We start from the raw sequence: 24182 nt of genomic DNA, 5'->3' as shown, positions 1-24182 counted from the left end.
AAGCAAAGAGAAAATGGTAATCAAAAAATTGAAAAAAGAAGATAAGAAATTGTATATTTACACACATTTTTATATTCAAGACACAATAATCAAAGTGTATTATGCAGCTTTGAATCTGGAAGAGTGGCCTTTTTGGAGGCTCTCATTGGTAGGTTTTGGCAGGCCAATATTTTCTGCCAGATCCGGGACTTCCAATCGAGATGAGGGATCTTTGTACTGTACTTGATGGAGGGGTCTAGCCTTCTCTGGATAACTCCCTCCATCAACTCGTCTCTGAATTTCTGGGTTGTTGGAGTGTAAATTGGCCTGACAATCCACTGTTTGGACTGCTTCTGGAAACCAGTGCTGTATCTCGGATCTGAAATTAAAACATTCATAAATGATTTTCATAATGTTGTGCAAATAATATTGCCACTTTAGACTAAAACCTGCAGAGTAATAAAGAGGTCAAGGTCAGTAATTCAAAGTAGGTTTGGTCACAAAGTGAAGAGAACAAATACCTCCAACAGCTCCAGCATGTCATTGTACTTTGCATGTTGCTATGTTTTTTATACTTACTAGTTGCTGTTGTTGCCTGTGTTCATGGATTGTCATGGTTCTCATTGTGGTCCATGACTGCCAACATTGTGTGTGCCTGCATGGTTGGGAACTCAAAGTGCAAACACTTTGGGCAGTACTTTAGAAGGGCATTGTGGAAGACCTCTAGTTTCCCTGGTAAAACATAAATAAAAATGTACACAACAAATGATGAACAACTTCATAAAATTAGTAAGCAAGTGACTGAGGGTGTGGGCATGCTCTATTCAGGACTGGCATTCATAAAATGTTGATGAATTGAGCCTATTCACCAACCACATACCTGTGTGCTTGAACAGTGCCATATGATCTAGGTCATTAATCAGCCGCTTGTCCATCACAACATCATAGAGGGCTTTGTAAGCACCAGAGTCCTGTTGCAACCACTTCTTTGTGTGTTGTTCGCCTGCCGTTCTCCTCCCATCGATGGACACCACATATGTGATGGAGGATGGATGTCCATCGTCTCTTCAACTCCTGATAATTACATTAGAGCACAAGCAGAATATTTTTTATTACATTATGTTCTTGTCTGTGTCTGATTTGGAATCAGACATTTCCACGTGCTTTGAGAAATGAATTGTGCAGTTAGTGCAAGCATGTACCTGTGCATCTCCATTGCATGAGCTGCAGCACCACCACATGTGGTTGCTCACACTTCTTACCCACGAAGCGAGGACCCTACCATCTTTACGGTTGGCCAACACAGTCAGTTTCTTTTTTATTCCTGAATAAACACAAAACAGAACAAACATGGATCAGAGAGTGCTCAAACAAAACGGAATAAGTTAATGTTTTGGATTATATTGAATACAAGGTTTATAACCATCAATGACTGTTTATCTTCTATTGTTTATTTACCTGAATCAAGTTGAAGAGTATAATTTGACTGGTGGAGTCATCCATGAATGTGGTGTAATTGCACGAATGACCAGGGGCCTCATGTACAAAGACTTGCGTGGAATTCTTACTAAAACATTGTGTACGCAAAAATCTGGAAAGAAGCGTACGCACAAAAAAATTTCAAATGTATGAAACCATGCGTACGCAGCAATCCACGCAGCTTTCCTTTGAAATTAAGCGCACATGCACGAGCATTATACTCCACCCTCTCTCCTCCCTCAATCACACTCATTTTAATATGCTAACTAGAAGGCCACTCGAAAACTCAGACCTCCGCGAAGGCAAAATGGCTTATCCCACAATATTAATAAGAGTAAAAAATCATTTGTGGATCCATCCGTTCTTGAACCATACCATATCGTACCATAGGGGACAGAGCTTTTGCCATCGCCGCCCCTACCCTCTGGAATTCCATCCCCCTGGCCATCCGCAATGCTGACTCACTGCCGTCCTTCAAAAATCACCTCAAAACCCATCTGTTCAACATCACTTACAACACCTGACAAATTTTCCTTACCCTTTGTATTGTTCTTTTTGCATTTTTTGTTTGTTTACATGTCTGTATTGTATGTACTGTATTGTCCTTTTGTATCCTTGTTCTGTGTCTTTTTTGTAAAGCGTCTTTGGGTACCCAGAAAAGCGCTATAAAAAACTGAGGCATTATTATTATTATTATTATTATTATTAACTGCAATAATTAAAAGGTCATTAAATCACTCGTGTCCGAGTAAGAACACGCATCGCGCACCCATAGTAGAAGTCTATCCAGGCTTTGCCACAACGATTTCTGGATCATATTCCTATATTTTGCAGAAGTGTGACAACAATAATGTGAATGCTTAGGCCTACTCGAGGAAAGTCAAAGTAGCCTATGCAGTCAGTCAGGGAAATTGCTTCAATTCGCACTAAGCTATTCACACGGATCATCTTGTCCCATTTGTATTTTAATTGTTTTACTGAAAACTGTCGGAAATATGTGAAAACACCCGGGAAATGTATTAGACATGGACATATGCGTGAAGCCGACAGTGGCGAGGCGTAAGGAAAATTTCTGAGGAAGCCAAGTGACGAATGCATATTTATTTATTAATTTATGTATTATTTGTTTGAGAGAGGTGAGGGGGGGGGGGGTATACATTTTGCGCTATGCATAGCGATATACTCAAACCAACAGACCATGTAAACAGACTGGACGAGGGACATTGGTGACTGCAACACACGCGCGCTGTCTCTCTCCCTCCCTCACACATTACATCTCCACACAAATTTACTCGGTTATCACTACATTAGGCCTATGCGTAGACATACCATAGACTACGAAGATATGAATAAGATATACGGCTACACGCATTGTCACGGCCTACTGCCACTCGTAACTCGCAACAAACAAGGGCTATCTCTCCCTCCCTTCAAAGTCCTAAAAATTTCTACCCTCTCAATACGAACCTCCAGATTTAGCAGTGGACTGCAGTCGGATTTAATTTGAAGTCGTTGTTGAAGAAGTACTTTACTAAATTAAAATTGTAGGCCTGCTTACAATTCCAAATCTCCTCGGTCCTTAAAAACACTTGCTAACGTGATCTGACCTTGATGAAACGCATAATTATCGCACCTAACAAAACGACTGATAGAAAGGGAAAGACGAGGAGGATGGCTTCCCTTTCTAAGGTGCTGACGAATCACAGTTTGACCGCGACCGTGACATTCCCCTAATTTGATTGGTTGATTGTCGTTTTTGTTTACATGTTACTTGGTGATAAGGAATCCAACTCGAGCTGGGTGCCACTTGGAGACGACGGGAGTGTTTCACCACATTCACATGCATACAATTTATGGGGGCGCTGTTACACTCATTGCAAAATACAAAATGAAAACGGGAGATGACAGCACAGAAAGAATGCACAAAACCATAAAACGATTGAATGAAGTGCTGTATTTACAATAGCGATTGTCTGACGAAATAGGGGAAGCATGGCTTCCCTTGGCTTCCGGGAGAAAACGCGACTGGAAGCCGACCCCATTCATCACAGATTTCGAGGAAGGAAAGCTCTTCGAAATCTGAAATGTTTGATAAGCAAGTGAATAATCATGTATGGAACTAAATATAGGCACTATCTCTATACGTTTCACATTAGGATGCCTAATTCTTGATATCCTCTGATAAGACTAAAGTTTTAACTGCAGATATAGGCTGTTGCATAGTTTGGTACTTGTAAAGCATGTTGCATGGCCAATTATCTAGAAACATATGCCTACTTTGAAGTGCTATTTTTAATAGCCTACATTTCACAATATGCTGTGCAAATAAAGGCCTTGATTCGCGATCAACTAATGTTGTTGCGCTGCATTGCCTCTATGTGTCGCCAACTGACGATACACACTGGAAATGTGCGTACGCCAGACATGAAGCTTGAGTGGAGGACCGCACACTCACGTTCAAGTTAGTGTTTGTACATCCGGACGTGAGCATGAGAGTTAGCGTACGCAAGCTTTGTACATGAGGCCCCAGGACTGTCACACCTCCCATCTCCATAGATGTGCACAGCTTCTCCGTCCAGTGTCTGACAAATAAGTCCAGCTTTGATGGTGTTCTCTTGCTTCAGATAATTGTCATTGATGACAGGAATGTGGTAGCTTGATTGCATATTATAGAAACGGGTTTTATGAGGTAGCTGGAGATTCAGCAGCCCTGCCAAGTCTGCAATGTCGGTGTATGTTGTACCTGTGAATAGGATGGCCGCTGATGCCAATAGATTGTTTTCGGGCATGCCCCGTAGAGAAGGAAAGGACACTGTTGCGCTTCCATTTAATTGATATTTGACTGCCAGTTGTGACTTTGTGCGTGATGTTGTCTGTGCACAACCTGTCTTCAACAAAGGAAATGGAACCTTGAAGTCAGGAGCTCTGGACTTCTGTGGGGTCGACTGAGGCAAACCGGCAAAACTGGTCAGGAATTCCTCAGCTTCTGCTGAATCTTCCTGTACATCACTTAAATCACCCTGAGGAAGGATTGATAGAATGTAAATGACAATTATTGGCAGGTCCTCCCTAAAGGCAAAAACTTGACCTGAAAAACGCAATTACTGTGTGAAAGGAAACATTACAGGATGAATAACTTCTTGTGGCATAACCAGATGTGGAGAAATTCATGCACTATCTAGCCTTGAGACTTGCTACCTGAGCCTATTTGGTTTTCCTCAGGTAATTCAATTCAGTGGCCTACGTCACCTCCAATCAGAACCTATATGTTGCCCATCCCCCCAGCATTCTGCAGGTAAGTAGCGTTTGCCTGAAAAACTAACGGTGACAGAGTTGTTGTTGCTGTTGTAACGTTATATACGGTCTCGCGTTCATGCCCGTCTAAATGCCCTTATACATTAGATCATCATATTGCTGTTATTTTTCCAGTGCCATCATGATCATCTATATGCCCATATAACATGAGATCATCATAAACAGAAGGCATCAACAAGCCTTCGAAGCCCCTTTCATGCTTTTACCTGCTATTCGTCATACATCGAAACGTTACAGTTGGAATAAAATACTTACAGGCATTGACAATGCGCATGTGTCTTGTGTTTTGAAAACCGATGGGATGGCCGTATCCTTCAGATGTTGTACCATCTTTCTGGTGGCATACTGCATTTTCTCCACGTAGTCGTCCGGTGTGAAATGCTCTCGCTCCATTTCACAAACAAGTGTATACTCACCACCAGAACCCGAACGCTCCATTTCACAAACAAGTGTATACTCACCTGCACTCGAACGCGCTATTTCACAAACAAGTATATAGTTACTTACTTACTTATTATCACAAATGGAGACTCGAAAATGAAAGTTTCAGGATGCAGACGCTCAAGGCGTTGTTTTACTTCAGTAAACAAATCAAAAAGCCACAGTGGGCAAACACGACAAAGGTTCTCTTTTCACACAGAGCTTCACGCTGAATTGACAAATAATAACCAACAACACAAACTGAGAGTCCAGGGTTTAAATAGGAACATAATTAGAATTGGAAACAGGTGGGAACTAAACAAGGCGGGAAACTAAGGAGGCAAACTAAAACTCTGGGGAGGATGAACGGATTGGATCTGCAAATGCTGGTAGGGCAGGAAGCCGGACTGGAGTAGCCGTAGGAACTGGAGCTTGGAGAGAGGGCTGGGATAGCGTGGTTGTGACACTTATGGTTTATTTGATAGGGACAGATACATTTCATGTGGGCTGAGCACAACCCAACAGAAGGCATCATAGCACTTATGGCCTTGGCTAATTTCCAATAATTGTCCATTGTCCCTAGGGCTATACTCACCTGCACTCAAACCCTGCATTTCACAATCAAGTGTATACTCACCTGCACTCAAATGCTCCATTTCACATTCAAGTGTATACTCACCTGCACTCAAATGCTCCATTTCACAAACAAGTGTATACTCACCTGTGACACTGCCACATTAGTTTAGGTGCTTTTTATCAATTGTTGAATTATTGCATATAATTAATATGTAAGTCTCATGTAATATCTTTATTTGATATGTATATGTACTTATTTATATGTATTAATCATGTCTCTGTACGCTGTATGGAAATGGAGTGTTTTGTATAAGGCTAATACGCCTACCACCGCGCACCCGAACTTATATAGGGGAATGCGCTAGGTGAATGGGGGCGGTCTGAAGTAGATAGCAAGTGCGTGTGTGATTTTTGAATCGGTGGCGCCAGTACTTCAGTGCTGCAGCTACATTGTTTGTTAGAGCTTTCCTGCGAGTTTGAGTCAAAAAGTAGACGATACTACTGGGGAAAACTTATTGACAATCCAGCTAAACGGTGTGCGTTTCCTGGAGTGCGTGACCTGCCGCAACAGAGGACGCACGGAGAGAAATTCTGTCGCTGTCGGCTTGGTGGATTTATCTACCAGATTTCGGTGAGCTCGATCCATTTTTTACTATTTTTTCACATTGCTGGGCCTAGCATAAAGACTGCGATCGCGTTGTTCCTTTTTCTGGGATTATATTTTTGTTTGTTCGTCGCGGGACTCTTTCGTTTCCTGGAATGGATTATTGACATTTGTGCGCGCGGTCTTGGATAAGGACAGGACATTTTTCGTTAGTTTGGACTTTTAGGTTTGTGTGCGGGACTGAGTGAAAGAGGGAATTACACGCTTGGGTTTGTTTGGGGGCTTTGGAATTGTTTGTGAATATATAGCGCCACTGTGCGCAATCTGATTTATTGTTTGATGCGTGGCTTTCTTCCTTCAACGAAATATCGTTTCATTGTCTATTGAAAGTATTCTAGCAGCGCTCAGATTTAACTTTTCGTTTTACTTTAATTATTTGGAATATATCTGTTTATTGCCAGTCATTAATTTGTCATTCAAAAGAACCCCCTTCGCGTTAAGTAACACGGCCTAAGATAAAAGGTTGAATTGTTACACACCTGCACTCAAATGCTCTATTTCACAAACAAGTGTATACTTACTTACTTATGGTTTACGTGATAGGGACAGATACATTTCATGTGGGCTGTGCACAACCCAACAGAAGGCATCATAGCATTTATAGCCTTGGCTAATTTCCAATAATTGTCCATTGTCCCTAGGGCTAAATACTCACCTGCACTCGAACCCTGCATTTCACAATCAAGTGTATACTCACCTGCACACAAATGCTCCATTTTACAAACAAGTGTATACTTACTTACTTATGGTTTATTTGATAGGGACAGATACATTTCATGTGGGCTGTGCACAACCCAACAGAAGGCATCATAGCATTTATAGCCTTGGCTAATTTCCAATAATTGTCCATTGTCCCTAGGGCTAAATACTCACCTGCACTCGAACCCTGCATTTCACAATCAAGTGTATACTCACCTGCACTCAAATGGTCCATTTTACAAACAAGTGCATATACTCACCTGCACTCGAACGCTCTATTTCACAAACAAGTGTATACTCACCAGCACTCGAACGCTCCATTTTACAAACAAGTGTATACTCACCTGCACTCGAACGCTCTATTTCACAAACAAGTGTATACTCGTCACCAGCACTCGAACGCTCCATTTCACAAACAAGTGTATACTCGTCACCAGCACTCGAACGCTCTATTTCACAAACAAGTGTATACTCACCAGCACTCGAATGCTCTAGTTCAAACATTTCTTTCAGTTCAAATGCATTTCTTTGCTCAGTCCATTTCCGTTTATCCTCCTGCTCTTCATTATCGCGCACATGGAAGGACACGGTTGTTGTCTACCAAGGGAGAGAAGTCCTAACCGGACTTTCGCCAGATCCTGTAGTTCGCTGTCTGCTTCACACAAGGATCTGGGACTTCTCGATAGGAGATGTATTTCTGAAGGCGGGTCCTTGTAAAACATCCTCGCATGTGATTTGATAAACCACTTGCCTGTTATCTTGAGTGACGTGCTAGGCTTCTTCAAGCTCTTGCCAAACCAGGTCGGAAGAAGAGTAAAAACATCCTTGCCACCAATAAATGTCTTCAAATCTATTCTCTGTTAATCTTTTAAAGAATGAATACTCGATAGATTCGACAAAACGGTTGAAATAGCAGAATCAATGTCAGCACAAGACTCCTCGCTGCGTGCCGCCATTGTTATTTGAATCAAAACACTCGCTTCGGTGCTCCTGATTGGTTGCTCATTTTTTGATCACTGGCAGGGGTTTGGATTGCCCTCGCGTCCAGACCCTTGTGTGGAGCTCAGCGAAACGCCTCTGGTGGAGCATGGCGGAACTACAAGGGTCTGGCGAGAGTCAGGCTAGAGAAGTCCACCAGGTCTTGGTCATCTGCAGCAACTGTGACACACAATTTGCCCCTAAGACCCCTGACGTAGGGAATGGCACATATTATTTAGTACCGCTGCATGTGAAGAGGTACAGACCACCATAAACATCAATTTACTCAAATATTTATGAAAGAATGAGTTTACATAAGAAATACAATGCAACACATGACTCACAAAATAACACATACCATCTAATGTTATTTAAACAAGATCCATGTGGTAAAGTTTAATCCTTTAATCAGAAGGAAAATGAACATGTTCCACCCACTTTTTATAATTATTAGTTTGACCCCCACCCACACACTTCAGCCATGCTAAATATCAGTGCTGTTTTAAAATGGTTCTTCTTAGAAAATCTCCTACATCTGTGTCAAATCCACTTGGCTACAAATGCTAAATTGAAACTCAATATCAGGTTTTCATTGCTAGCTACTCCTCACAGCACACACAGCACAGACAGACAGACAGACAGACAGACAGACAGACAGACAGACAGACAGACAGACAGATTCAGTCAAAATTCTAGCTGAGCTAGCCGTTGGAAGATTACACACAGCAAAACACTTGGAAAGCCTCTTCATTTTGATTACAGAAGTGCTAACATTAAATCCTTGTTTAAGTCAAAACACTTCTTCCATTAGTTAACAGTTCTTGTGAGTGCTATTTGTTAATATTTGAGAAACTGTGAAGCCCCTTTCAGACAGACGTGTGTTTACGCAATGTTCACGGACATTTTACGGTAGTTTTTTTCCCCTTGTGCTGTCTGAATACATATGTCCACATATCTACTACCGAAACTTTTCCTGCTGCCGACCTAGTCATATTTCCGGAATGTTGACCGCCAGAGCTGCAGAGTGAATGCAATTGCGGAGATTTTCCGCACCTATCAGTGATGAACGAGATACGTATTACGTGTATTTAAAGCGCCCTGGAACAGGAGAGTTTTAGAACAAAATGGAGTTACCAAGCGGTGAAGGAGCTAAGGGCAGAGCATACAACAATGCAGCAGCTGAACAGGACTGCCAGAGATTCCTTAGTCTTCGCGAAGATGGTGAAGGACCTGGCCGCCCGAGGTGTGATTAAATCTAAAGTCATCTCAAAACTGAAGACTTTAAAAACGTTGTATCAAAAAATAGTCGACCACAACGGAAGAACTGGCAATGACCAAAAATCATTCCTATACTACGACCTCTGCGACGCTGTGTGGGTCAAAAGGCACGCTACAAGGCCACCTAGGGCAGCGTTTCTCAATCTATGGGCCGTAGGCCGACCTTGACTGTCTTCTTCTATTTTATAACTTTAAAACAACTGTCACTGTAAATCAGATTATGAAGAAGAGCGATTCTGGCTGGCTGGCTCTGCTATCAGTGTCTGTGTCACCTAAATCCCCCTCCCACTTTAAACGTTCTAGAATGTTGAAAAGTTCCCGCTGTGTCTCGTCTGTAAGTTTGAAGAACTCATTCATTCTGTCCTGTCTGTCGCGACACGCACACACGTTTCACGATAACAATGGCATGTTCAAAGCAAGCTAGTCTTGACTCTTTTTTTGGAAAACGTCCATCTAACACTGCAGATTCACAACATGACCCACAGGCAAAAAAACATTGCACTTTCACTCGCAATTACGACCCTACATACATCAAATTCGGCTTCATGTCAAGTGATAGTAACCCCCCAAAACCAATTTGTGTCATCCGCTAAACAATGCTATGCAATGAGGCCATGAAGCCATCGAAATTAACCCGTCATTTGGAGACAAAACACCCAAATCTAAAAGATAAACCTGAAGATTTTTTCAAACGAAAGAGAGACGAATTGGTCACTCAAACGAACATTTTAAGAAGTAATTTGGCAGAAAATGAAAAGTTATCCAAGGCATCATACCTGATTTCGCACCACATTTCTAACTGCCAGGCACCTTTCACAATTGGGGAGAAGCTAATCATGCCTTCCATAGTCACTGCATGTAGTGAGGTGTTGCTGCTGCAGCCAAAGTCAAAGAGATCCCTCTGTCTAATGACACAGTTTGTCGTCGAATTGAAGATATGGCAGCAGACATTCAAATGCAAATCATAGAGAGGGCAAAATCTTCTGACTGGTTTGCCATTCAATTGGATGAGACAACAGATATTGCTAACCTGGCCATGCTTCTGGTGTACATCAGATATGCACACGAGGGCCGGTTTCATGAGGATTTCTTGTTTTGTAAAGCACTGCCAGGGACCACCACCGCTGGAGATATATTCAGTGTGCTTGATGGGTATATCTCTGGGCATGGGCTAATGTGGGAGCGTTGTATCGGTGTCTGTACCGATGGGGCAGCGGCTATGACCGGTCGGCATAATGGAGTTGTTGCTCGGGTGAAAGCTGTTTCACCATCAGTCCAGGCAACGCACTGCGTCAGGTTGTCAAAATAGTGAACTTCATTAAAGCCAATCCGACAAATTCTCGTCTTTTTACGACGAGATGGGTGCAGATCATGTTCATCTGCTCTTGCACTCAGGGGTTCGTTGGCTATCACGGGGTAAAGTGGTTAACAGAGTGTATGAGTTGAGGCGTGAGGTCGAGGCATTCTTGACAAATAAACAGTCTAATCTTGCCACTCACCTGCAAGATAAATCCTGGATTGTGATTGTAGCCAGTTGCATTCCTGCTCTGTCTGTCCCTTCCTGCTTCCCCTACGCACTGAATGAACGTGTGTTTGCCCCGCCCCCCTTGTTAGTGGAGATCATTCATTCAGGCCATGGCGTAGTATAAAGGAGTCTGGTAGGTAAGACCACCTTCCTCTCTGTCTCCCTCCCGATCTGTCCCTGGGGTTCATACAGGAGCCTATCGCCAGCTCACTCGGGCATTGCCATATGGAACCCGACCGGCGCGTAGCCCTAGTTGTCTCTCCTCTGCAGCTTATGACCACGGCCCGGTGTGTTCGTGTAGTGTCCTTTACGGCTTAGATCAATGGCCACGAGTTTTGGTCGCATGGCTTAGCCCCGCTGTCTGTTTAGTGTGGTCATGCTGCTGTCTTGTCCATAGCGTTAGTATAGGTCTAGGCTAATTTCCTGTGTTTACGCTACAGCTCCTCCGCGTTGCGGTAGGTTTCCTGGGGCGGTTTGTGGTGCTTGTGTGTGCTTGCTTGGGATTTCCCTGTTATGTCCGTTCCCTTGTTTTGTTTGTTTGTGCGCTTTCTTTTGGCTTGTGTGTATCCGTGTGTGCCTCGTTTGTTTTGTTTGGTTTCGGTTGCCGTGTCGCCCCCCCCCCCCCTCTAGAGTAATGCATGCGGGTGGGTTGTTTTGTGTGTAGCTTTATTTTCCTTTGAATGTTGCATGCTTGTATCGCTGCTAGGGTGGTTGCCCATAATACCAACAGCTCTCTTCATTCATTACGTATGATATGCGTGTGTGTTCGCTGCTGCTTCTTTTGATCAGTTTATGCTTTGGCAGGCTAGTGGTTTATCTTTGGCGGGGGTAGCTAGTCACCTGGTGGTGGGCTTGTGAAATTCACCCTGGAGTGTAGAACTATTACTGAGTGTATTAAGGAGTATTGGTGGTGGCTTGCTGTGACAGTGGTGTGACACTTTTCTGCAGTGAGAGTGCACGTGTGGACACCCCCTTCAGATAGCCTGCTCCCCCCTCCAGGTAAGCCCTACCTGCCGGTATAATTTTCTGTTTTCTTTCAGTGTTGCATTCCCAACCGATGTTTTAATATTAATTGTTACAACTCATGTCTATTTGCGCTGCAATCACACGCAGTACAGTAAGAAAATAATAATATTAAAATATATTTTTATATCTTAACCCATGCCATCTTTTAAGTACGAGCATCACATCACACTCCCTCTCCCCTCCCCCTAAACAGTCTTTTTCAATAAAGAGATATTTGATTGTACTGGAATTCACGTCTCTGCCTGTTGTATTTGAACCTGTGCAATTTGAGGTGTAATTTGTATACTTGATATTGGTCTGGGGTCCCTGGACACTAGATCCAGGGTGGCGTAGTCGACAGCCATCCATTGGTCCGGTCACATAAAGGTAGCTTATCTTTCTGACATCCTGGACCATTTCAATATGCTAAACCTGTCGATCCAAGGCCAAGCGTGTGACATTTTTCAAGCCAATAATAAAATCATGGCTTTCAAAAAGAAGCTCTCGGTCTGGACCAACAGAGTAAATAGAAGTGTGTTTGACATGTTTGGCTGTCTCTCGTCTCTGGCTGACGAAGGTGAGGATTTAGGAGAGGTCCCGGCAGTGATTGCGCAACACCTTGCAGAAACACTGCGTCATTTCGACAACTACTTCCCTTCCAAATCCTATCTCACAGACAAACAATGGGTAAGAGATCCGTTCACTAACCCAGAAACGAGCGACCTGCCACCTGTGGTGCAGGATAAACTTTTAGAGCTCTCGTGCGATGCTGGTCTGCAGTCTAGATTTGGTCGACTTTCTCTGTCTGAATTTTGGCTGTCATGCTGCGATGAATATCCCCAGCTGAGTGAAATGGCAGTGAAAACAACTATGCCTTTCCATTCAACATACCTCTGCGAGACTGCATTTTCACATTTTACAGCCACAAAGACAAAATACCAAAACAGGCTCAACTCAGAAAACACGCTCCGAGTGTCCTTGTCATCCTGTCTTCCTCGTTTTGACCTATTAGTGGCGAGAAAGCAGGCGCACCCTTCGCATTAGAATGTTGATTGTTCCTTTTCCTGCGACATTTCTGTGTATGACTGGGCCTCTCATTTATTTGATGTTAATGAACAGCATGCAGGCTATACGTTAAATTCTCCATTTAAGTTCATACTGGGACAATCAGTAGCCTAAATAGGGCTAGTGAGTCTTGTCAGTTTGAGGTCCCATGTTCCAGTAGACCTTTTCGTGCGTGTGTTTTTGAGGCACTGTTTGGCAGTGGCAGCCTACTTGAAGTTCAAGTTCTAAAAAAAAAAAAAAAAATTCAAACAAAAAGTGAAAAAAAAAGACGTGATAATAGGTAATACTGCTACTAGTTCAAACAATAGACCTAATAGTAATAATAATAGTTGTAGTACATGTAATATTAATGATAAATGTCAAATTAATAGGCCTACATATATTTGTAATGACTATAATAATGATCACAGCAGCAATAATAATAATAACAACAACATAATACTAGCAATACTAATAGCATAATAATAGTAATAGTAGTAGTAATAATAATAATAATATAATCTTTGGTAGGTTATTTGGCAATTTTCTACAATTCAGTCACTGCACTCCTGTTAGGACTTATTTGGCCTAAATATTTTGTTATACTGGTATAAGCCTAATACCAGGAACTGCTAATAATAATAATAATAATAATTAAAGCTGCAAGCAGCAATGTGGGGGCCAAGCTTTGGAAATGTGGAAAAACACCCCCCCCTCCCCCCGTGACCACCATAGAGGAGTATTTGTGTGCTTTTGTCTGGGCTTTAGAGAGAGAGAGATGATAGCATTACTGAAAAATGAGCTGACTTCCTGTGATTATAGCGCCCCCCTAGTGGTCAGAAGACATGACATGGTAGAGTGGGCGTGTGCAAATGGAACCCCCCCCCACGACCACCATAGAGGAGGGTGTGTGTGCTTGTGTCTGGGTTTGAGAGAGAGAGAGATGAAAGCATTACTGAAAAATGAGCTGACTTCCTGTGATTATAGCACCCCCCTAGTGGTCAAAAGACATGACATGGGAGAGTGGGCGTGTGCAAATGGAACCCCCCCCCATGACCACCATAGAGGAGGGTGTGTCTGCTTGTGTCTGGGTTTGAGACAGAGAGAGAGTGGATATGAAGAAAATAGCCAAAATTAATTTCTAATTTTTTTTTTGTTTGTATGTGTGTCCTTGGGATGTGTTCCTAAGTCCACTTACCAAGTTTGGTTTCGATAGGTGAAATTGTGGTTTATTATAGCGCCCCTAGTGTTCAAACGTCACCAAATTTAGTGTAGGTCCTCAGGATGTGCTCACAAGTCCACGTACCAAGTTTGGTGTTGATATGAGAAAGTTTTGCTAATTATAGCGCCTCTAGTGGTCAGAGTACAACAAATGTATTGTGCGTCCTCAGGGTGGGGTCCCAAGTCCATATACCAAGTTTGGTTTCGATACGTGAAAGCATTGCTGAGATATGAGCCTACTTCCTGTTACTATAGCGCCCCCACAGTTGTCAAAGGGCACCAAAGTTGTTGAGGTTTCTCTTAATTGGGTTCTGAGCCCATGTTCTAAGTTTGGTCTTGATACGTGAAAGCCTTGCTGAGATATAGGTTCACTTCCTGTGTGGCGGCTTCGCCGCCAATTTGGATTGGCTGTTACAGGCGAGCCCTTCCGCCAATTGTTCCATAAAGCAATGCAATTATAAGTCATGGTCTGAAGATGGTCTGTGCAAATTTTGGTGAGTATCGGATGAAATTTGTGACCTGTGAAACTTTTTGACCGTTTTTGACCTTGTCCTGCTGGTGGCGCTACAGCCTGAATGGTTAAGTCTTGTTAATAGGTGGGTGGGGTCAGTACTTTTGCCTTAATCCACTGAGCAATTTTCAGCTTGATAGGTCAAAGCATTGCAGAGCTACTTGCATTAATGTTGTTGAAAAATGTATACATTTTGACCTGTTGATGGCGCTAGAGTTTTGGGGTCTGGAGTCTGTAAATTGGGGAAAGTGGTCATTGGCCATAGAGGAATATGTGTGATGAATTTCAAAACTTTTTACTGTATGGTTCTATGGCTTCCATAGAGATATAGGTTTAAAGGGATAGTTCGGATTTTAAGACACGAAGTTGTATGGGTTCCCTGTCAGCAACGTAGTGCATCAGCACTGACTTACCCCCGACAGCGTCCTGTGAGCCGAGATCCAGCCGGTTTTAGATCGTTTTTCATGCTGAAGAAAGTAGTCCGGCAAGTTTCTGGGGTCACGAAAGTAAAGTGTTTTTCTTCTCAAAACCATATGCGTTCAACAGAGTGATATATTTGCACCACAAAAACGTTGTCCAGGAAAAATTCAAACCTCGTTATCACTTACTTATTTTTCGCGATTCCTATCACTGCGCGCTACTGACAGCTGGACAACGTTTTTGTGGTGCAAATATATCACTCTGTTGAACGCATATGGTTTTGAGAAGAAAAACACTTTACTTTCGTGACCCCAGAAACTTGCTGAAGAAAATAGTCCGGCATCAAAAACGATCAAAAACCGGCTGGATCTCGGCTCACAGGACGCTGTCGGGGGTAAGTCAGTGCTGATGCACTACGTTGCTGACAGGGAACCCATACAACTTCGTGTCTTAAAATCCGAACTATCCCTTTAATGTCTGTGTGGCAGCTTCGCTGCCGATTTTGATTGGCTGTTAAGGGCAAATAATTTTGTCAATTCTTCCAGAAAGCAATGCAATAAGAAGGCATGGTCTGAAGATGGTGTGTGCAAATTTTGGTGAGAATCGGATGAAATCTCTGACCTGTGAAACTTTTGGAAAGTTTTGACCTTGGTCTGTTGGTGGCGCTACAGCGTTTGTGGAAAAGTCTTGTTAATTGGTGGGTGGGGCTATACCTTTTGTGTTAATACACTGAGCAAGTTTCAGCTTGATAGGTCTAAGCATTTTAGAGTTATTTGCATTAATGTTGTTGAGAAATTGATGAATTTTGACCTGTTGGTGGCGCTAGTGGTTTGAGGTTAAGAGTCTGTAACTTGGTGAAAGTTCTTAGAGTTGTGAGTAGAATAAGTGTGCCAAATTTCAGAACTTTTTACTGTACGGTTGAGTTCGACCAATCAGAGCTGTGGAATAATAATAAGAATACGTAGAATCACTATGGGTTGCCTCGCAGCTTCGCTGCTTGGCCCCCAATAATAATAGTAAACTATTCATATAAATCTATCTATCTATCTATCTATCTATCTATCTATAAGGGCGCCCATGGCGGTGGGCGTTGGAGGTTGGGCGGGTGTTCAGAGGGCGTGCAGGGCCTTGGAACACCAAGGCCTAACATCACAGGGCCCCAGAGCAAAAAAGTTTGAGAAACCCTGCTGTCTGGTAGTCTGCAGCTACCATCTCCAGAACCTCCAGACAATGTCGCCGAAGCGACAGAATCTGCATCTACCGAATCCACCGAAGCAGCAGCACCAGCCGCAAAGGGCCTCGGTCAAGACCATGATGGTTCTCCATTGAGGAAAGGTAAACTCATTGTTCATATTGTCATACTGAAACCGTATGCATGTTGGCTCACTTTAAATGGGACCTATGTTAAAATATGGGTTTTGTTTTTGAAGTGTCACCATGTTGCGCGCCACAAAGAATGGTACGGAAGACTGGTTGGTATACAAAGCTAGATTATTGCCAACAGATTAGTAGCTGCTTTCACATCATGGTCATTATGGCTCCTCTGATGCACTTTGGGTACTGCGGCTGCTGTTCATGGTACACATCTGGCTGGCCGTCACCACTCAGGCAAATAGTGCTCCTTCTAAATTTCACATATGTTGTGAATACAACACACATGAACAATATCTGCCATAAGCATGACATCCACATCATTGCGCTTGGCAAGACATCGCCAACGACCCTTCAGGCGTCCAAACGCATTTTCCACGACCATTCTAGCAGAGCTCAAACGGTGGTTAAAGGTGTTCTGCTGTGGTGTGAGTTGACCGTGATGGGTGAACCCTTTCATCAGCCACTTCTTCAGTGGATAAGCTGCGTCCCCAATGAGGTGAATGGGTACAAGCTGGGCCTCAACACCTCCCTCTGCAACTGGCTACTGGACTTCCTCAGCCAGAGGCCACAAGCAGTGCGTGTCGGCAACAACACCTCCAGCAGATTCACTCTGAGCACAGGGGCCCCACAAGGCTGTGTGCTCAGTCCTCTGCTCTTCACACTGCTGACACATGACTGTGAACTAACCTACAGCTCAAACCACCTGGTGAAGTTTGCGGATGACACAACTCTGGTGGGGCTCATCATCAAGGGAGATGAGACACAATACAGGAGAGAGGTAGACCTCCTGACCTCATGGTGCAAAAGCAACAACCTCCTGCTGAATGTCAGCAAGACAAAGGAGGTTGTTGTCAGCTTCCAGAGAGGTCAGACCCAACACCCCCCACTGACCATCGACGGTGCTGCTGCAGAGAGGGTGAGCAGCACCAAATTCCTGGGGGTGCACATCAGCGAGGACCTCTCCTGGACCACCAACACCACAGCACTGGCGAAGAAAGCCCAGCAGCGCCTCTACTTCTTGCTGAAACTCAAGCGGGCAGGGGCCCCTCCACCCATCATGATAACATTCTACAGGGGCACAATTGAGAGCATTCTCACCAGCTGCATTACTGTGTGGGGTGGAAGCTGCACTGACTACAATAAAAAGTCACTCCAGCGCATAGCAAATGCAGCTGGAAAAATCATAGGGGAAACCCTCCCCTCCCTTCAGGACATCTACACAACCCGCCTCACCCTCAAGGCACTCACAATTGTGAGTGATGCAAATCACCCCTCACACAACCTGTTCAACCTCCTGCCCTCTGGTGCCTCCCCTCCCGCACAGTCAGACTCGCCAACAGCTTCAACCATCAGGCTGTGAGACTGCTGAACTCTCTCACTCCCTCAGCCTCAGCCATCAGAAACCTGGCACGCACGCACGCACACACGCACGCACGCACGCACGCACGCACACACACACACACACACACACACTGGACTCAGACACATCAAATGACTGTTTTTGCACTATGGAAATTGCACTGATAACAAAGCAAAGTATTCATATTACCTCTTATCCTGTTACTGTATCTTGTTATTTTCTTGTTATTTTATTTAGAATATGTGTACCGGCCCCAGCCGTGGCGCAACAGGCTGGGGCACCTGCACCGCACGCCGGCGACCCGGGTTCGATTCCCGCCCAGTGGTCCTTTCCGGATCCCACCCCAGCTCTCTCTCCCACTCACTTCCTGTCATTCTCTCTACTGTCCTGTCCAATTAAAGGCATAAAAAGCCCAAAAAATAACCTTTAAAAAAAAAAAAAAAAAAAAAAAGAATATGTGTACCCTGCCATTCTATGGAACAAGCCTTACGCTCTCTGCACTTTATTGTATGTCTCTGCACCTTACTGTTGTCATGTCCTGTCTGCCCTGGTGGTGTCATGTTCTTTCTTGTCTGGATGAATGTCTACGCATGGGATAGTGGGGAACGTAATTTCGATTCCTTAGTATGTATAACACATGTGAAGTATTGACAATAAAACTGACTTGACTTAACTTGACTACTTCCACGCCGTTTAGCATTCTGGAGTTCTGTGCGTAAATTGAATATGATGCCAATGACAGCCCATGCAGATGAAAATAAATTATAGGCATACAACAGTTATGGCCGGCATGTGTCACGTAACGTTACCTCACGGGGAAACAGGTCACCATGTCGATCTTCGGCCGCCTGATATAAGAAGGAATTGGCCAGGATCCTTGCGTCGTGCGCCGACCCCGGCCATCCCGTGTAGGCATCTATGAAGCTACACAAAGGGAAGCATTAGGTAATCGAATCTACAATTACAAGCTCAGCAAAACTTATGATCGACAACCGCTTGCAGACCAATAGAATGCCAGCCTTTTCTATTGTAGTAGGATAGGATCTGGGGTCGTCTCTCGGGACGATTATAGGGATGTGGCTACCGTCGATCGCACCTGCGCACATGGGGTACCCTCTGGCCTCACATCTATCGACTGTCTTCCGAAGTTCATTTCCTGTTGATAGGCAGATGAAACACGCGGACAGGTTGTGTTTCAATGCCGCGGTGACTTCGCGCACAAGCACCCCAACACCAAACAGAGAACTAATTGTCCTATATTCCGATGGGGTGGCATACCACCAGAGGACAATAGCCATTCGCTGGCATGGTTCTAGGGGTTTGCGCCACGATGTTGTTTGGCGAGTCAGCGCCGCTTTCACCAGACTTAAAATGTACTGAAAAGTACGAGTCATCCGAAAATGACGCATCCAATTGGCATTGTTGAAGTTGTTCCAAACGTTCTGCCAGAATATTTGGCCGCTCGGTCTTTGGATTGTCCACACTCTCTCTATCCTAAGACGCATCTCAAATTGAAGGGCCACTGCACTTCTCGTCAATATATAACGTGTTCGTTCACGCTGGCATTTATATTTATATTGTCTCCTATTTTCCTGAAGCTCATTGAGCATTTTTGCATCTCTTTAACATGCTGCCGATAATGCAGCAAGGCTATAGCAACTCTTTTGGAATCCTCCATGGTCCCGGTGTAAAAAACTACACTGTTCGCTGTCAGGCCTGACCAGCTGACAGCGTGGCCGCAGCATGGCCGCATTTATAATGCGTCATTGACGGAAATTCTAAATTAGATGTGAACAACAGGTGGCCGTATACATTCCGCATATATGCTTCATGTCTGAATGTCCGCTACCGTCAGAAATGCGGCAAGCAATTATCGCAAAATCTGCCCAAAACCTGTCTAAAAAGGGCTTGAGTAAGGGGCTGTGGCAGCCACTGCCTAGAATGCTGAAGTGGTACGGTGGCACACCGTCAAGTTAGTTTGAAATTAGACATTTGCCAGAATTTCAAAACATCACTAGTTCTCTATCTCATTCAACCCTGAATAATCTACTCACAAAGTGCGTTGTTCATGTAATACTGAAAAGCCTTTCGCAGGCTGCTGATGCTGGAAGGGGTGTGTTTAACTTAACAGACATCGTGCACAAAGCTGGAAAAGACTTGAGCAAGTTCATGTTATCGGCTGAACAGGACAAGTTTGCATCTAGTTGTTTGACGCCTTTTTGTGTGTCTTTGAACCCTGCAAGCTAGAAAAGAAGTCGTCTTCGTCAGATGAGCTGGACCTGTTGACCTCACTGGACTGCAATGCGGGGTCTTCAATGTGTCATTAAAGGGATAGTTCGGGTTTTAAGACACAAAGTTATATGGGTTCCCTGTCATCAACGTTGTGCATCAGCAATGACTTACCCCCCGACAGCGTCCTGTGAGCCGAGATCCAGCCGGTTTTTGATGCTGAAGAAAGTAGTCCGGCAAGTTTCTGGGGTCACGAAAGTAAAGTGTTTTTCTTCTCAAAACCATACGTGTTCAAAAGAGTGATATATTTGCACCACAAAAACGTTGTCCAGTAAAAATTCAAACCTCGTTATCTTGGCACTATTTTTCTCGATTCCTATCACTGCGCGCTACTGACAGCTGGACAACGTTTTTGTGGTGCAAATATATCACTCTTTTCAACGCATATGGTTTTGAGAAGAAAAACACTTTACTTTCGTGACCCCAGAAACTTGCCGGACTACTTTCTTCAGCATCAAAAACGATCAAAAACCGGCTGGATCTCGGCTCACAGGACGCTGTCGGGGGGTAAGTCAGTGCTGATGCACAACGTTGCTGACAGGGAACCCATATAACTTCGTGTCTTAAAACCCGAACTATCCCTTTAACATAGTCCATTCCTGAAATATAAGAGTGTGTTATAAACAATAACTAGATATATCAAAGAGCGGTACAAAATATGACCACCGCTCACTCACTGCACCTTCTATCCGCAAATATAAATCACACTTGTATATTTGTTTCCATCTCCTACTCCATCCCCTAGTGCAACTTTTATGTTTGTAAATGGTAATGGTGTGTGTGACTGTGTCTGAAACATAAGTACACACGCTGGGCAGCGTGCATTTTCCGGATGTTACGTCAGAATAGACTGTCCGAAAGTCAAGCGCTCTCACTAGATGGGTACTTCGTTTGGCGTGATTTCCAAGCGTGCATCGATGCATCTTTTTGGCCTCAGATACCCCATAATCCATTGCGCAGCACAGGTCAAGCTCCACCAAAGGTCCTTAAGGCGGAGCAAGATACGTTGTCGTAATTCATGTCTATGGGCGCAAAATGGGGATCACTTCCTCTGCATAAAGGGGGTGTGTCATGCGTGTCATGTCCATAGACTTCAATGGAAAAGAGGCGGAACAGCTCTGCATAAAGGGGGATTTTGCCCCCCTCCCTCTTGCGATTCGGGTTCCAGGAAGTGGCTTCTCATGAAGTATCTTGCTCCGCCCTTAATGATCTTTGGCTCCACACGTCATGCAAATTGTCAACACCCCCCCTCCCCGAGTCAGGTGACGCCAACTAGTTTGTGCTGTCCAAATGTAGGTAGGGACGCATACTGAGGAGGAAGCTAACAGAGACGCTACTGGAAAGAACGGTACTATCCAGCGTGCGCCCTTGACTTTTGCACACGGCCCTTGTGTGCGTACCTGTGTATATGTATGTGTGTATGTGTGTGTGTGTGTGTGTGCAAGAATAGTTCCCTCGCCTGCCCCTGACACTCGGCTGCCGGATTCTCTCCCGAGATTGGATAGAGGCGCAACTGCACTTCACACGGGATGTCATTCAACCACAGCTCACCAGCGGAATGACAGAACGTCAACACCCGAAACAGGTGGGAAGGTCTTACTTATGACAACAAAGGAGATCAAAAGCAATTGACATCATCCTTAACCATAGTACATACCCAAACCCACCCTCAGCTGTAAGCAATGTGGAACTTGTCCAAAACTACTATATCAACAAATTACGCCCTGTAACGGTGCTGCTGCCCGTTACCACTGACTGCGCTATCACATGCACACCAAAACCAAACACGCACAGTTTCAAACACAACACTTTATTTTGCACACAAGCTCATCAACAGCGGAACTTGAGTCCATTACGACAGCGGTTTTAGACGGCATCTGTAAAACACTAACATAAACATAATTACGTTAGTGACGAGCTTTACGTTCGGCGTGGCAAACTGGATGTTTAAGGACCACGGACAGTAAACAAACAAACAACTCATACAACGAACTCTTACCTGGCAGCCGGTGCGTGGTTACTTCCACGTCTGGGCAAAGGATGCGACGGCAGCTCCCGCAGGACATTTGAACTTTGGGCTGGGTGACGTCATAGCATGGTCTGATAATTGTGTGTGTGAGAAGAGGGGTGTTTGGGGCTTAGGAGCTAGTTATGGTTATTTATGGTGATGTGATGTGTGGCGCTGGTGAGTAAACTGTGTGCTTGTAGTATTGACTTTAGTTATTGATATTAGAAAGTACAATTGATTTGTGCATGAGAGCAATGGGTTGAGCCATGGGGGATAAGTACTTGGTAGGACATGGCTGAAGGCAGTTGGGTCTAAGGTGGGGGTAGTGAGAGGTCTGTAAAGTCGGTCACAACCTCTGTTTTTTTCAGTACACTGACATAGAAAAAGTGGACAAACCACCTAGAGGTGGAGACCATAGACGGTTGGTACTTCAACGGGAGACCTACTATATACATGCTGAACACTATGTCTCCAGCGGGTCTGAATGAAGAATTCAACATCAAACCTTTTCTATAGGTTACGGGGTCTGTTCTTTGATTTCTCTGGTTTTATGTATTTGTACTGATATGACCAAAGACTTTAAGAGCTCTTGTTTCTTCACGACTATTAACCTAATACAGTCAATGTGTAGGATTCTTTTTATCCAGCAACGATGAAATATTGAAAAAATCATTTTTGATATGGTGACTCTTGATTGTTGATATTTTTTGGGGCAAGATGGCCCTTGTTACATCATCTTTATATATTGTAATTTACCAAAGATCATTAAGGGCGGAGCAAGATACTTAATGAGAAGCCACTTCCTGGAACTCGAATCGCAAGAGGGGGGGTCAAAATCCCCCTTTATGCAGAGCAGAGGCAGCAACTGTTCCATTGAAGTCCATGGACATAGATCAGAATTTCATGTATATGCTAAGATCTTGGTTCTCCAGAGTTAGGAATGTGAATTTTGGGCACGGTTTCATGACCCTCAACCCCTTCTGACCACTTCAGGTACATTTTTAGATTTTTGAGCATTCCAGTCTGGAGAAAATCGACTTTATATCAGGTGTGCCCCTCTTGTTTATACTGCTGATATTCTACACTTAAGCAATATACAAGAAAGGGAAGAGCAGGCTGTACTTCCTGAGGAGGCTGTGGTCCTTCAATGTCTGCAGCAAGCTCCTCTGGATGTTTTACCAGTCTCTTGTTGCCAGCGTCCTGTGGCATGCTGGGGAGGAAGCACTAGGAAGAGGGATGCTGGGCGATTAGACAGGCTGGTAAGGAAGCTGGTAAGGAGTTATATGGGTTCCCTGTCAGCAACGTTGTGCATCAGCACTGACTTACCCCCCGACAGCGTCCTGTGAGCCGAGATCCAGCCGGTTTTTGATCGTTTTTGATGCTGAAGAAAGTAGTCCGGCAAGTTTCTGGGGTCACGAAAGTAAAGTGTTTTTCTTCTCAAAACCATATGCGTTCAACAGAGTGATATATTTACACCACAAAAACATTGTCCAGCTGTCAGTAGCGCGCAGTGATAGGAATCGCGAAAAATAAGTAAGTTATAACGAGGTTTGAATTTTTCCTGGACAACGTTTTTGTGGTGCAAATATATCACTCTTTTGAACGCATATGGTTTTGAGAAGAAAAACACTTTACTTTCGTGACCCCAGAAACTTGCTGGACTACTTTCTTCAGCATCAAAAACCGCCCGGATCTCAGCTCACAGGACGCTGTTGCGGGGTAAGTCAGTGCTGATGCACAACGTTTCTGACAGGGAACCCATATAACTTCGTGTCTTAAAACCCGAACTATCCCTTTAACCTGCTGGGACCTTGAATTTCCCCTTGGGGATCAGTAAAGTATCTATCTAGTTATCTATCATCTGATGTTGGCCAGTTGCTGTCACGGTTTGGTTTTTTTTTTTTTTTTTTTGTACTTCTAGTTTGTAGCGTCTTGTGTCTTCCTGTTTGCTTTGTTTACTTCTGTGTCCTGTTCCATGTGCTCCTTACCCCGCGTACACACTGTCTCCGTCCGTCAACGGATCACGGAGGTTGGATC

General features: G+C 44.0%; 1 long non-coding RNA gene across 1 annotated transcript; it reads right to left on the bottom strand.

Moving 5' to 3' along the window:
* Positions 1–597: 597 nt before the first annotated feature.
* Positions 598–1268, bottom strand: LOC134095878 (uncharacterized). Its single transcript, XR_009940638.1, has 3 exons — positions 1182–1268; positions 860–1053; positions 598–711 (listed from the first exon to the last, which is right to left on the bottom strand). It is a non-coding gene; the product is annotated as an uncharacterized LOC134095878 (long non-coding RNA).
* Positions 1269–24182: the final 22914 nt, after the last annotated feature.

The sequence above is a fragment of the Sardina pilchardus genome, chromosome 11 (genome assembly GCF_963854185.1).
Source record: "Sardina pilchardus chromosome 11, fSarPil1.1, whole genome shotgun sequence".
NCBI classification, from domain to species: Eukaryota; Metazoa; Chordata; class Actinopteri; order Clupeiformes; family Clupeidae; genus Sardina; species Sardina pilchardus.
This window is presented reverse-complemented; position numbering and strand designations above follow the sequence as displayed.